This window comes from Anabrus simplex, chromosome 4 (genome assembly GCF_040414725.1).
Source record: "Anabrus simplex isolate iqAnaSimp1 chromosome 4, ASM4041472v1, whole genome shotgun sequence".
NCBI classification, from domain to species: Eukaryota; Metazoa; Arthropoda; class Insecta; order Orthoptera; family Tettigoniidae; genus Anabrus; species Anabrus simplex.
The window spans coordinates 248,823,612-248,836,860 of NC_090268.1; positions in this window are offsets into that span (position 1 = coordinate 248,823,612).

A 13,249-nucleotide genomic window follows, 5' to 3' on the forward strand; every position below is an offset into this window, starting at 1 on the left:
TGAGTAACCCTTGTCCGAAGCTTCAATCACAGGTTGAACAGTTTCTTTGCTGATTCTTCACCATTCTTCGCTACCCCATTTGCTGCTTCTCTAAACTCTTCTGCCTGATTTCATTGCTGATTCTGTGTACAGGAAATCTTTGACAGAAACATTATTAGGTTTGCAGGTTTATCCTGAATTACGAGAATCATGACTTCTAGAGCTATCAAAAATCCACAGTATTATGGATTCAGGCCCCATTTACGGAGTCTGTTTTATTAGTATCCGCCGTGGCTATCTCATCCAATGTTTTCTCAAGTAAAGGCACAAACAATGTCCGTGTCACACAACTATTATTTCTTTTCCGCTTCCGTTCTGCTACAAGATTTTTGACCAAGCTACTTTTAGACCTCAAAATACAGACTTCAGCAGACTGGAGCAAATGAGTAGTGTTAGGTGAAAAGGCATATAGAAAAATGCCATTGTCAGCACACAATTTGCTTACATATGTCAAGTATGCATGTTTCCTGAGGCAAGGAATGGAAATATTTCTCTACTGCACGTTTTGCAAGCATAGGGTAGTCATAATTAATTTCTTGCTAATGTGGACTTAAATGAAGATTCTGTTGGCCAGATTAACAAGAGTCTAGCTCCTGAGGGAGCAATAGGTTCATGTTTTGCCATATAGCACTGCAAGAAGATAAATGGAACACTTCGGTGAGGGGGCTTTAGTTTCAAGCTGTGGCACGTAATGTCGGGAGTGCGCTGGTGCAGTGTATCTTGTGTACCACGTTATGAACGTGTCGTTGTCTACAATATTACTAAAGGCCTCTGCATGCGCGGTCTCTTCAAGTACTAAATTGACAGAGGAGCAGCAGTTGAAATAGTGCTGCTAGATGTACGTTAAGGCTGACATCATCATCATTACCATCATTTCAAGGGATTTTTGAAGATGCAGACGTCTCGGTATGCCCGCGTTGCTGTAGAGACGAAGTCTTGGTTCGCTCCAAGGTCTCTGATTCTCCATAAAACCACATTAGAAAGATTAAAAAAGTGCGTTTTGAGTAGGAAAGCGATATTTCTATGATGTTTAATATCATTATGAATTCCTTCCAGCAAGCCGGGTAGGATGTTTAGGAACGATGTGCCTCCATTTATCACAGTCCTGGTATGCTTATTTTCTCTCTAGGACATCCCATGTTTCTCTTCACTTCTCTAGGTCTTCTGTTATCTGATCTAACCACCCTTTTCTTGGGCGTCCAATTGGTCTTCGTCCCGGTACAATCTTTCCAAGATACTTCCTTGATGTTCGAGTCTCCTGCATCTGCTTAACGTGCCCTAGCTACTTCAGCCTTGCAACACTCAGCCTTTCTTCTATGGTCAGGTTGACCTGCAGGTCTCTTCATACCTGATCATCCCTAATTTTGTCCTTCCTTGTTTTCTGTACAGCTGATCTAAGGAACTTCATTTCAACAGGTTGCAGTTGACTTCTCCTTTATGTATGACACTACTCTCCAGACTGTACGTCATGATGGGCAGGAGAAAAGTCTTTACATGAACTATGCCATAATCGTATTCCTGGATGGCCAAGATCCATACTAAGACCCAATAAACAGACCCTACATTTCTGCAATCAGTACACAATAGCTAGCAGTTCCTTCTCATTAAACATATACCCCTTTTCAGCAGGGTTCAAATCTCTGTTAGCCAGAGATACAATCATCAAGTCTTCAGTCTCATCCCGTTAACACAATGTACCTGCATTTTCAAAATCTGAGGCATCTGTCATGACAGTACTCTGATGGTTTAGAATTCCTCAATATCAATGCTTGGTGGAGGCCCCTCTTCATTGCTTCGAGTGGTCGATTATGTTAACTAGACCAAAACCACTTAGCATTCTGCTTCAATAAATCATGAAAAGGTTCACTAAGATAACACTACAAGAGAACAAATCTCCTGAAATAGTTACAGATCCGTAAGTGAGATTGGAGCTGCTGAATATTCCTAGGAGTTGTGGCCTTGTAAATCTTCTACAGTAGAGCCACTTCAGATGTGACCTCATGTTCACGGAAGGTAAAAACCTCTGGGTACAAAATATGTTGATTTCCCTAATTTCATTGCGAATCCTGATATTATCAACTTACTAAAACAGTGTGTAAATTAACCAAATGCTCCTCAAACAATCGTGAATCGATATAAGTTGTTACATAATCACTACATTGCCTAGTCTTAGGTCCTAAGGCAATGTCGCTGGGCTGAGTGCCTTAGACGGTTGATGCGCTGGCCTTCTGACCCAAACATGGCAAGTTCGATCCTGGCTGAGTCTGGTGTTATTTGAAGGTGCTCAAATACTTCAGTCTCGTGTCGGCAGATTTACTGGCACGTAAACGAACTGCGGGACAAATCCGTCACCTCGATGTCTCCGAAAACCAGAAAAGTAGTTGGTGGGACTTAAAAATGAAATTATTATTATCCTAAGGCGATATCCAAAGCTGTAATTAATCCAGACGATGAAGTCTTGGTATCAAAAGGAATGTCGCAAAACTGATATAATTTCCCGCGATGTAAAAAGGCAGTAAGTTACTTGTCTTCTTTTCTTAATGAGACTTGCCAAATGCTTGAAGTAAGATCAACTGTAGTCAGCCATGGCCACCCATCACACCTCTGCGCAAACTCCTCTATGTTCTCAGGGTTTTTCCTCTAGGGACACCAAGACGTCGGTATGGGGGCTTGTGTGCTTGTAGATCCCGACGGCTGTGTCAGCTCAGGGTTCCCCATGCTGGATTGGCCTTGGTGTAGGGCCAGACTAACAAAGTTTCCCTCGAATTGCCTGAGAGGTGTCTGTGCTCTTTATTTTTAATAACTATTTCTACCCTTCTGTTGTCACCTTAAATTTCATTCCTCTTTCTGTCTAGCCACCCTCTCTGCCTCGGGTAGAATAGGCTAGTACCGAGGTTTTATCCTCCCCTAATCACAAGTTTCGCGTTCTGGCGAGGTGGTGCATGGCTACTGGGAGAGTAAATGTATTCGTGACTTCCCCAGGCCAAGTAATCTCCGTGGTGTCCGTAGATTTATCGGCACGTTTGAATTTTGTAGTAGGTTCATCCCTAACATCTTTTAAATTTCGGCCCCTTTAAATTCTCTAAAAAAGAAAAATGTTCCATTCTTCTGGAGCGATGCTCAGGAACAAGCTTTTTGTCAACTTAAAGACGCCCTCTGTCGAGCCCCCGTATTACACAGTCCCGATTTCAATGGGGAATTTGTCCTTGAGTGCGACGCTAGTGACATAGCCGTCTCCGCTATACTGAATCAAAAGCTTGAGGATGATAGTGTGGCTCCTATTGTCTACTTTAGCAAGAGAATACTCGATTCTGAAACTAGGTATTCCACATATTAGAAGGAATGTTTAGCCGTAGTCCTTGGCGTCGAGAAATTCCATTCCTACCTCGAACATCGGCATTTTTGGATCCATACTGACAATCAGGGGTTCTCTTGGATGAGTGCAGACGTCAAAATGTTAGGAAGAACGGCTCGCTGGATTCTCAGATTGTCTTCATATAATTTTACTATTCACGTCAGGGGAAGAGACAGCATTGTTGCTGATTGTTTGTCGCGCATGTTTGATGGTATTTAAACAGCTGTTTGCGAGATTGGGTGCAGTACCGATATTTATCTTCCTGTCTGTTTACTTCAGAATTAACCCTTTAGTTTCACTGATCTTTCCGAGTTTCATAAGAAAGACGATGAATGTGTCCGTCTGAATGACAATCTTTCTAGGAAGGAATCGGGTTTGTGTGTCCTTTGAATTGAAACAGGGTTTTCTGTACCATAGTAATCCTCGCAGCCATTCCTCTAACATTTTCGTCCATCTGAATTTAAGACCCATGATTTTAAATTATTACCACGATTCCTAAAGACCTTTCACAGAATTGTCCATACCTATTACTGGCCAAACTTCGAATACGTCAGATCATGAGACGTCTGTCAAAAATGCAAACCCGCCCAGAATAATCAGGTCGGCCTTCACTCTGCCGACGTTGCCAGTTCTCCAGGAGAGAAATTATTCATTGACTTCTTCGGACCCTTACCAAAATCTCGAAATGGGAACATTGGAATTCTATCTGTTATTGATAGTTTCTCTAAATTTGTATGGCTGTTCTTCGTTCGCAAGGTCAATTCCAGCGTTACTGTAAACTTGCTGTCCAAACATATTTTCGGCATCTTTGGCCCATCTAGCGTACTGGTCTCTGATAACTCCTCTGTTTTCACCAGAGCCAATTTTCACAATCTTTGCTTTTCATGGGGGTCCGCCATGTTCGCATCAGTCCCCATCACCCTCAGCAGAACCTTGTTGAGAGGTTCCATCGTAATTTAAAAACATGTTTGTCTGCTTTTCACTATAATACACAATCCCTCTGGGATTGTTTACCTTTCCTGTTTCAGCCTGGGATTCAACACTGCAGTTCACGAATCCAGCCGGTTCACTCCTGCCGAGCTATTTCTGGGTAGAATCCTCAACGAGGACCCCCTGTGGGTGGGACGGTAGAATAACACCCACGGTATCCCCTGTCTGTCGTAAGAGGCGACTAAAAGGGGCTCTGAACGTTGGGGCGTGGGTTGGCGACCACGGGGACCTTATCTGAGTCTTGGAATTGCTTCCACTTACTTGTGCCAGGCTCCTAACTTTCATCTATCTTATCCGACTTTCCTTGGTCAACTCTTGTTCTTTTCCGACCCCGACGCTATTATGTTTGCGAGGGCTAGGGGTCTTTTATTTTCACGCCCTTCGTGGCCCTTGTCTTCCTTTGGTCGATACCTTTATTTTTCGAAGTGTCGGATCCTTTCCAATTTTTTCTCTCTGATTAATGTTGTCGTATAGTTGTTATAGTTGTCTAGTTGTACTTCCTCTTAAAACAATAATCACCACCACCACTCTCCTTGAGGTGGAATATCGGACATCTTTCAGAGCCCTCCCGTCACGTGGATGTACTGGAAGAGTGGAAGATAGCCTCCGAGCACCTTATCAAAGCCGGAGACTGGGTGGTTAAGTGGTACAATAAGGGGAGGATACCTGCACCTTTCCATGTCGGAGACTTGATGCTAGTAAAAAGATTCCACGTCAGCTCGGCCGTGGATCACAAATAGTGGGAAACAGTGTTAGAAGTGGTCCTCACCCAGGAGGATCATCGAATTTTTGGGACCTGTCGCAGTCAAACTAGAGCTTCTCTCCAGTCGTTTGCATTCCAAAGCACACGTCTCCATGCTGAAACGGTTCACTCCAGAAATTCGTTATCCCTACTATTTAATTTATTTGACAATTTCATGATACATTGCCATTGATTTGAATTAAGTACCTACCCGGTTTTGAAGGGCATGTATTTAAACTGTTTCTTACTCCAGGAAACTATCATATGTTGTAAGAAATAGATGTATGAATGTAAAGAACGACTGCCTTATCCAATTTCTTTCAGTGTGTATACTTACGACTCGGAATGTGATTCGTGTGAAATGGAGTGACTCATGCCTATAGATGAAAATTATAGGGACTGAAACAGCGAAAATAAGCGGGCATATAGGCTCTTAAATTAGCCAAAATAGGCATGTAAATGGGCACTAACGTGTAAAATAGGCAACATAATGGGCATGAAAAATACTTATAATTTAATAACACTTAATTACAATAAAAGGAATTTACAACAAGCAACTTTTCATTGTTTTCCGGTAACCATCTTGTTCGCCTGTCGGGCAGAATGTTTTGTACTGAGAGAAATATCTCTCAACATCACAGGAAGTGACTGGACAAAACTTCAATGAATCCACTTCATCTGCTTTTAGTTCAACTGCTTCATCTAGCTCACCTCGTAGCACCCTGGCAGCTTTTACCGTCTCTTTCCATCATGGATTCTGCTGCAGGAGTCTTATGGAACATTTTGCTGACAGCGGCTACCTTCCCAGAGGTTCGATCAAAACTTTTCCTGACTTCTTCCACAACCCTAAATGACTCCACCAGGGGAAAGCCACCCTTCTCCAACTACGTGATTGCTCCGGGCAGCTTGTTGAAGTTTGAAGATGCTCCAGTTTATTCAGGGGGATATTAGCTCCCACCATTACAGTGCACAGGTCTATAGAACATTTTTGTTTGTCGCTGTTCACACTGGACTGTTAGGAAAGCTGCGATGACAACGCTTTCTGTACTCGTGTCAAATGCATCGCAGTATTTCTATGTTGATATATATGGTACCTTCTTACATTGGATCTGATAAATTATAATATTGACTTAAAATACAATGTTCCTAAATTTTAAATTTCTACAGCAGGGCTAATTGGCAATAATGTTTAGTATAAACATGCATTTGTTTCATAAAAAGAGAAAGACTATTAGAGGTGATGTTTCTAGAAGTATAAAACTTTAAAGCAGGAACAAGGGAATTCGTAAGTTACGTGGAAATATGTCTTCAAAAATGTTCAGTTATAATCTGGAAGTTTCCTGTCGAGTTCACCAGGTGAAAAAATAACAAAAATGACGTGAAACGATACCCGAGTAGCGTAGAGGAGATATCCTTCCTATATGCTTCCCGGACACTCGCCAAGCTGCCCCTAGCAGTATTCTTACTTACACAGAAGAATTAAAACGGAGACACTATAAATCTCAGATTTGTGAACATTTTATATGGCGTTATTCGCCGGCTTCGGTCAGCCAGGTTTTCTGTTGCCTGTAATAGATCCTGCATTATGTGTGCCCACAAGGCTGCCACCCTCGCGTGATTTCGAATTGTCGTGGCATTCACCCATAACCTTACATTTTGTCACAATTTTGCAAGACTCTAGACTGGATGCTAGAGCTTACACACCCCAGACACTCTTTGCTTGCCCCCAGCAGCACAACGGTTACTAACCGGACCTCACCAATCCAGACCAACGGACTTTCACTAGCCTGGTCTTGAAAAGATAATTTTTGGAGCCCTGTAAAGCACTTCGAAGGCAGATTGTTCCTTGTTTCTCCTAACGGAAATTTCCAAGAACTACGAGTATTTCTGGTGACTTCCGAGAATTCTCATTTTTATTCGTGGGGTAAACAGATCTTGAGAAATGAGAAGATAATACTGTCGAGCACATCAGTTACAATATAATGCACTGGAAGTAAATCAGCTTCTTTAAAATAGGTTCAAAAGGCATCAAATACGCAATTATACTCCAGATAGGCATAAACCTCTGAAATAGGCATTTAGGCACAATACAGCCAACGAAATCTAGCTTAAAGGACCCTAGAACGCATTTATATCTCAAAAGCCTACGTTTCTGAACACAGGAATAAAATAGGCAAAGCGGCAAATTCGCGCCTCTACTCATGCCTATATAATTTGTTACCTGTACCCAACAAGAACTATACATATGTTTACCAAACGTCTGCTTTTCTCCGCGAGTCTGTGTTGGTGTGTGAAAGGACATATGTAGCCACATCTTTCTCCGTGAGTTTTATTAACTGATATAAGAGAAGAAAAGGGAAAACATTTGTCTGCGTACATTTTCAAAGTGCTACATTCCTGTATATAGATTTTGTTGTTTTAAATTGGTCGCACCATTGTACCTAGATTAAGTTCAGTTATTCGGTTTTGGGGGATTAAGCGCGCGCGCTTAGATTTAAGTGATATCCTTTGGTAAAATGAGCCCTCCTGGCTGATCAGCAGTAAATGTCTCATTTTCCGAGGTGTGTAGGGAAGGTGTGCCGCACCAAGCCTGCCTTGGTGATGCACTTTCTTTGAATTGACCTCTTCTTGACTGTCGTTGTCGCCATTAGCGATAACATTACCAAGATGTGACGTGAAACTTATAGTTTCTCCTTGAAGATGGCGCTCTAGCCATCTGTGTTGTGATCAACGAGCTATAATAGCTCGTTGGTTGTGATTGAGACTTGAGTCTAGGGAATGTCGAGGTGCAGCCAATAATCGGCTATGTTCGGGCCTGCTCGAATCATCTCGGCATTTAGTACCGCCTACCTAGCGATTGCACGCCACGTGTGGGACAAGTAGTAGTAGTAGTAGAAGAAGAAGAAGAAGAAGAAGAAGAAGAAGAAGAAGAAGCTTTGTTTTGTTTTGCTGTCGAGGTGCAGTCATAAAACATTTCCGCGAGGTGCAGCCGATGCAGCTTTTCGCGCAGCCAACGCTGTGTCTCGAAAGTCTATCTCAGTATTGCTTGTTTTGTGATAGTTTACTGTACGAGAGTTTGCCGTATAATTTCACGGGTAATGAGTCCTTTTTTTAAAAATCGTGGTTAGTTTGCCGTTTAATGTCACGGGTATAAGATTTATTTTAAATCATGCTGCTGTGAAGTACAGACAGTATTAATAGACTTCTGCAGTATTTCGGGGTCCACTATATGAAACAGTAAATTACTTATGTGAATTGAGTGGTTTATTGCGCATTGAAGTGAACTTTTTGTGCTTGCATGATGGACAATTTCGTATGTAGTGAGTATAAGAAATTCTTCAAATACAGGAAAAATTTAAATCATCACGTAAGCACAAAGCACAATAACAAAAATCCTAAATTTTTGTGTGATTTGTGTAGTTTTACTTCTCACACAAAATACAGATTTAAACGGCATAAATATTCACAACATAAGACTACGAACTGTGAACAACCTGCAAATTTGTTACTCCGCTAAGAAAAATGTGTTATAGGCCTTACGTCAGTAGAATAAACTCTTTCTTCCGCTTTCCTCGAGACAAATCAGTGTAAGTAAATTCCAATATTGTGTAATATTAATGTACACATCACATTAGGTTTAACATTCAGGTATCAACAAGTATTCTTCTCTTGGATTAATTACATAAATCGAAAGTAGACATGTGTGCAGAGATTGCACTCATAGGTTTGATTTTAATTTGTTGTTTTCTTATGTTTTAGGTGTGATCAATGGGTTATCAAATTTAGGAGAAATGATTTGGATGACATCAATAAAAGGGACCTACCTACTAAATAGCACACACAAGATATGTTAAGATCACTTCCAATCCACAGATTTTAGGAATCCTCGGCACTATAGTTAGGGGTAAGTCATGAATCAATCACTCAGTTTCTTGATCTGCATTTAGGGCAGTCGGCCAGGTGGAAGATTCCCTATTGGGTTTTTTTTTCTAGCCTTTTCTTAAATGATTGCAAAGAAATTGGAAATTTATTGAACATCTCCCGTTGGAAGTTATTCCAATCCCTATCTCTCCTTCCTATAAACGAATATTTGCTCCAATTTGTCCTCTTGAATTCCAGCTTTATCTTCATATTGTGATCTTTCCTACTTTAAAAGACACCAGTCAAACTGATTCATCTACTAATGTCATGCCACGCCATCTCTCCACTGACAACTCGGAACATAACTGAGATTCAGTATGGACCCAACATGATTTTAATCACTTGTAACATACCACTTAGTCGAGCAGCTTGTCTCCTTTCTCCGAAATTTTCCCAGCCCAAAGTTTGCATTATTTTTGTAACGCTGCTCTTTTGTCGGAAATCACCCAGAACAAATTGAGCTGCTTTTCTTTGGATTTTTTCCCGTTCTTGTATCAAGTTATCCTGGTGAGGGTCCCATACGCTGGATTCTTACTCTAGTTTGTGTCTTACCAGAGACCTATATGCCCTCTCCTTTACATCCTTACTACAACCCCTAAATACCCTCATAACTATTTGCAGAGAACTGTACCCTTTAGTTACAATCCTATTTATGTGATTACCTCAATGAAGATCTTTCCTTATACACTGACTGACAGAGCAAATGCAACACCAAGAAGGAGTGGTTCGAAAGGGATGAAAGTTGGGGAAAAAAACAGAGACGGCACGGACGAATAATTGATGTTTATTTCAAACCGATATGCAGGTTAGACAATGCGCACGGCATTGACTCAGTAGGATGTAGGACCACCGCGAGCGGCGATGCACGCAGAAACACGTCGAGGTACAGAGTCAATAAGAGTGCGGATGGTGTCCTGAGGGATGGTTCTCCATTCTCTGTCAACCATTTGCCACAGTTGGTCGTCCGTACGAGGCTGGGGCAGAGTTTGCAAACGGCGTCCAATGAGATCCCACACGTGTTCGATTGGTGAGAGATCCGGAGAGTACGCTGGCCACGGAAGCATCTGTACACCTCGTAGAGCCTGTTGGGAGATGCGAGCAGTGTGTGGGCGGGCATTATCCTGCTGAAACAGAGCATTGGGCAGCCCCTGAAGGTACGGGAGTGCCACCGGCCGCAGCACATGCTGCACGTAGCGGTGGGCATTTAACGTGCCTTGAATACGCACTAGAGGTGACGTGGAATCATACGCAATAGCGCCCCAAACCATGATGCCGCGTTGTCTAGCGGTAGGGCGCTCCACAGTTACTGCCGGATTTGACCTTTCTCCACGCCGACGCCACACTCGTCTGCGGTGACTATCACTGACAGAACAGAAGCGTGACTCATCGGAGAACACGACGTTCCGCCATTCCCTCATCCAAGTCGCTCTAGCCCGGCACCATGCCAGGCGTGCACGTCTATGCTGTGGAGTCAATGGTAGTCTTCTGAGCGGACGCCGGGAGTGCAGGCCTCCTTCAACCAATCGACGGGAAATTGTTCTGGTCGATATTGGAACAGCCAGGGTGTCTTGCACATGCTGAAGAATGGCGGTTGACGTGGCGTGCGGGGCTGCCACCGCTTGGCGGCGGATGCGCCGATCCTCGCGTGCTGACGTCACTCGGGCTGCGCCTGGACCCCTCGCACGTGCCACATGTCCCTGCGCCAACCATCTTCGCCACAGGCGCTGCACCGTGGACACATCCCTATGGGTATCGGCTGCGATTTGACGAAGCGACCAACCTGCCCTTCTCAGCCCGATCACCATACCCCTCGTAAAGTCGTCTGTCTGCTGGAAATGCCTCCGTTGACGGCGGCCTGGCATTCTTAGCTATACACGTGTCCTGTGGCACACGACAACACGTTCTACAATGACTGTTGGCTGAGAAATCACGGTACGAAGTGGGCCATTCGCCAACGCCGTGTCCCATTTATCGTTCGCTACGTGCGCAGCACAGCGGCGCATTTCACATCATGAGCATACCTCAGTGACGTCAGTCTACCCTGCAATTGGCATAAAGTTCTGACCACTCCTTCTTGGTGTTGCATTTGCTCTGTCAGTCAGTGTATTTTAACATAAGACAGAGTTCAATGCCCTCATTCAATAGACCAAAGAGTACGTAACTCAAATACTGTCTTATCTGCCGCGCGGGTCAAATGTGACGTAACCATTGCACAATTAAAACGAGATCTATTTACGTTCCAACAACGTGTGTTAACTCATTGCTATCAGATCTTAGAAAAACACTTCTTTCATTTACTCATGCCACTTTATACTATTTCTGACCAAGTACGGTAGCGCGTATATAATGTAATATAGATCTTATTCTACACTGCCATCTTATATTAAAGCCTTAAATATCTCAGACATCACTTGAATAATTCACTCACATTCTTAATTAAGTAGTTAATATCTCCAATTAATCGACACATGCCGAAGTTAGAGTGCGGATGCAGATCAAAAAGAAACTACGTAACTAGATAAAAATGTGAGGACTTAGCTCGTTAGATGTTATATGTGTGTGGTCCAGTAGTCGCTCCAGTGCTTGGATGTGGTTAGACCCGCGGTTGAGATCCGTGTCTGGTCATCCTCCGTCCACGCGTTTGGAATCGGCTCCTGGTGGGTTGAGATTCTCGTTCGTCATGATCTGGACATCAGGTTGGACATCGCCTTCCACGTCATCGGCTGGTCGTCTGGTTGGCCGTTGCCTTCCTCCGCCGTAGATTGGTCATCTGGTTAGGATGTACCTTTCCCCAGTTCGGTCCATCTTGTAGATTTAGCAAACAGTCATGACTTCAGTTCTGTAGGCAGCAAAGATATACATTTCGACGAAGAATTCAGTCATAATTAATTCCATTTTTATAATTTTATTTCTCAGTTGATATTTGTTCTTTGGGATGAAGTTTTTGCTTTGGTCGGAATTAAGTTCTCCGTATATGCCAATTTACGTATCTGCCTTTCTCTGTAGAACTCCAAATTCACTCACGTTCTTCTTAAATTGAGCAGGAATAATCCTCTTCCGGATTGAAATTGTCGCTCCTCTTTTACAGTTGGTCCTCCTTTCCCAAAACGTGGGATGGTTGCTTACGGGACCCTGTTAAGATGTAGATCTACGTATTTTATTAATTTATTTTATTCCTCGGCTCTTCTTATATCGTCCGGGGGTGAATTATTTCGTCAGTTTCTGAACGACGATCGTAAATCTTTGATATCCTCTTCTAGGAGGACTAGATCGCCTTGTTTAAATGGTACGTGGAATTTCTTATTCCGTACTCTTCTTAATCGTTTTTGTGATTGATCCTTGAGTCTCTGTTGAATCATTAGAGTTATCTCTTGGGAATCTGGCTTCTTTTCTAGCTGCATAGTAAATATGCTGTCCCAAGTTCTCTGAGGGTGAACATTTTTATGCGCTACGCTAGGGATCTGGGCAATTGACTGATTCACGGTGTTGTTCAAGCTCTCTGCTATAATGTCTAGCATGTCTACGCATCTCCAGTGATGTTGACTGCAGTATATTCTCCCGAATTTAGCGATCTCTTTCATGTAGCGCTCTACGGGATTCGCTGCTAGATGGCGCACTGAGTATGACGTATGTTTGATTCCCTCGTTTTTCATTCGTTCACGGAATGTAGTAGAGGTAAACTGCGTTCCTCTATCGGTGAGGATTCTCTGAGGTTTTCCCATCTCGGGAAATGTTTTATGGATCAGGCCCCGTATAACTTGTTTGGTATTGGCTCGCTGGATGGCTTGCAATGAAATATATTTTGAGAATATATCGATGACTACCAGTATATATTTCTTTCCCTTCCTGCCAGTGGGCAAATTTCCGAATATATCTATCGCATAGATCTCCCGAGCTTTGGATGGAATAATTGGGATTGGTTTATGACCGCAGACGTAATTATTGTGCTTTACTCGCTGGCATATGTCGCATGTTTTGACGGTGTCTCCTACCCACGTGAATTTCTCTATCAATGTCCCAATGACCTTGTCTATGCCTGCATGACCTGTCATCTTGTGGGTATGCCAGATTAGCTCTCTCTGTAACTGATGTGGTATTATGATTCTTCTGCTGTGGTTGATCTTGTCCACAATTTTCAGTAATAATCCATCCATAATTTCGTAGCTGAATTCAAAGTGCCAGTGTATAGGACGACATAGTGC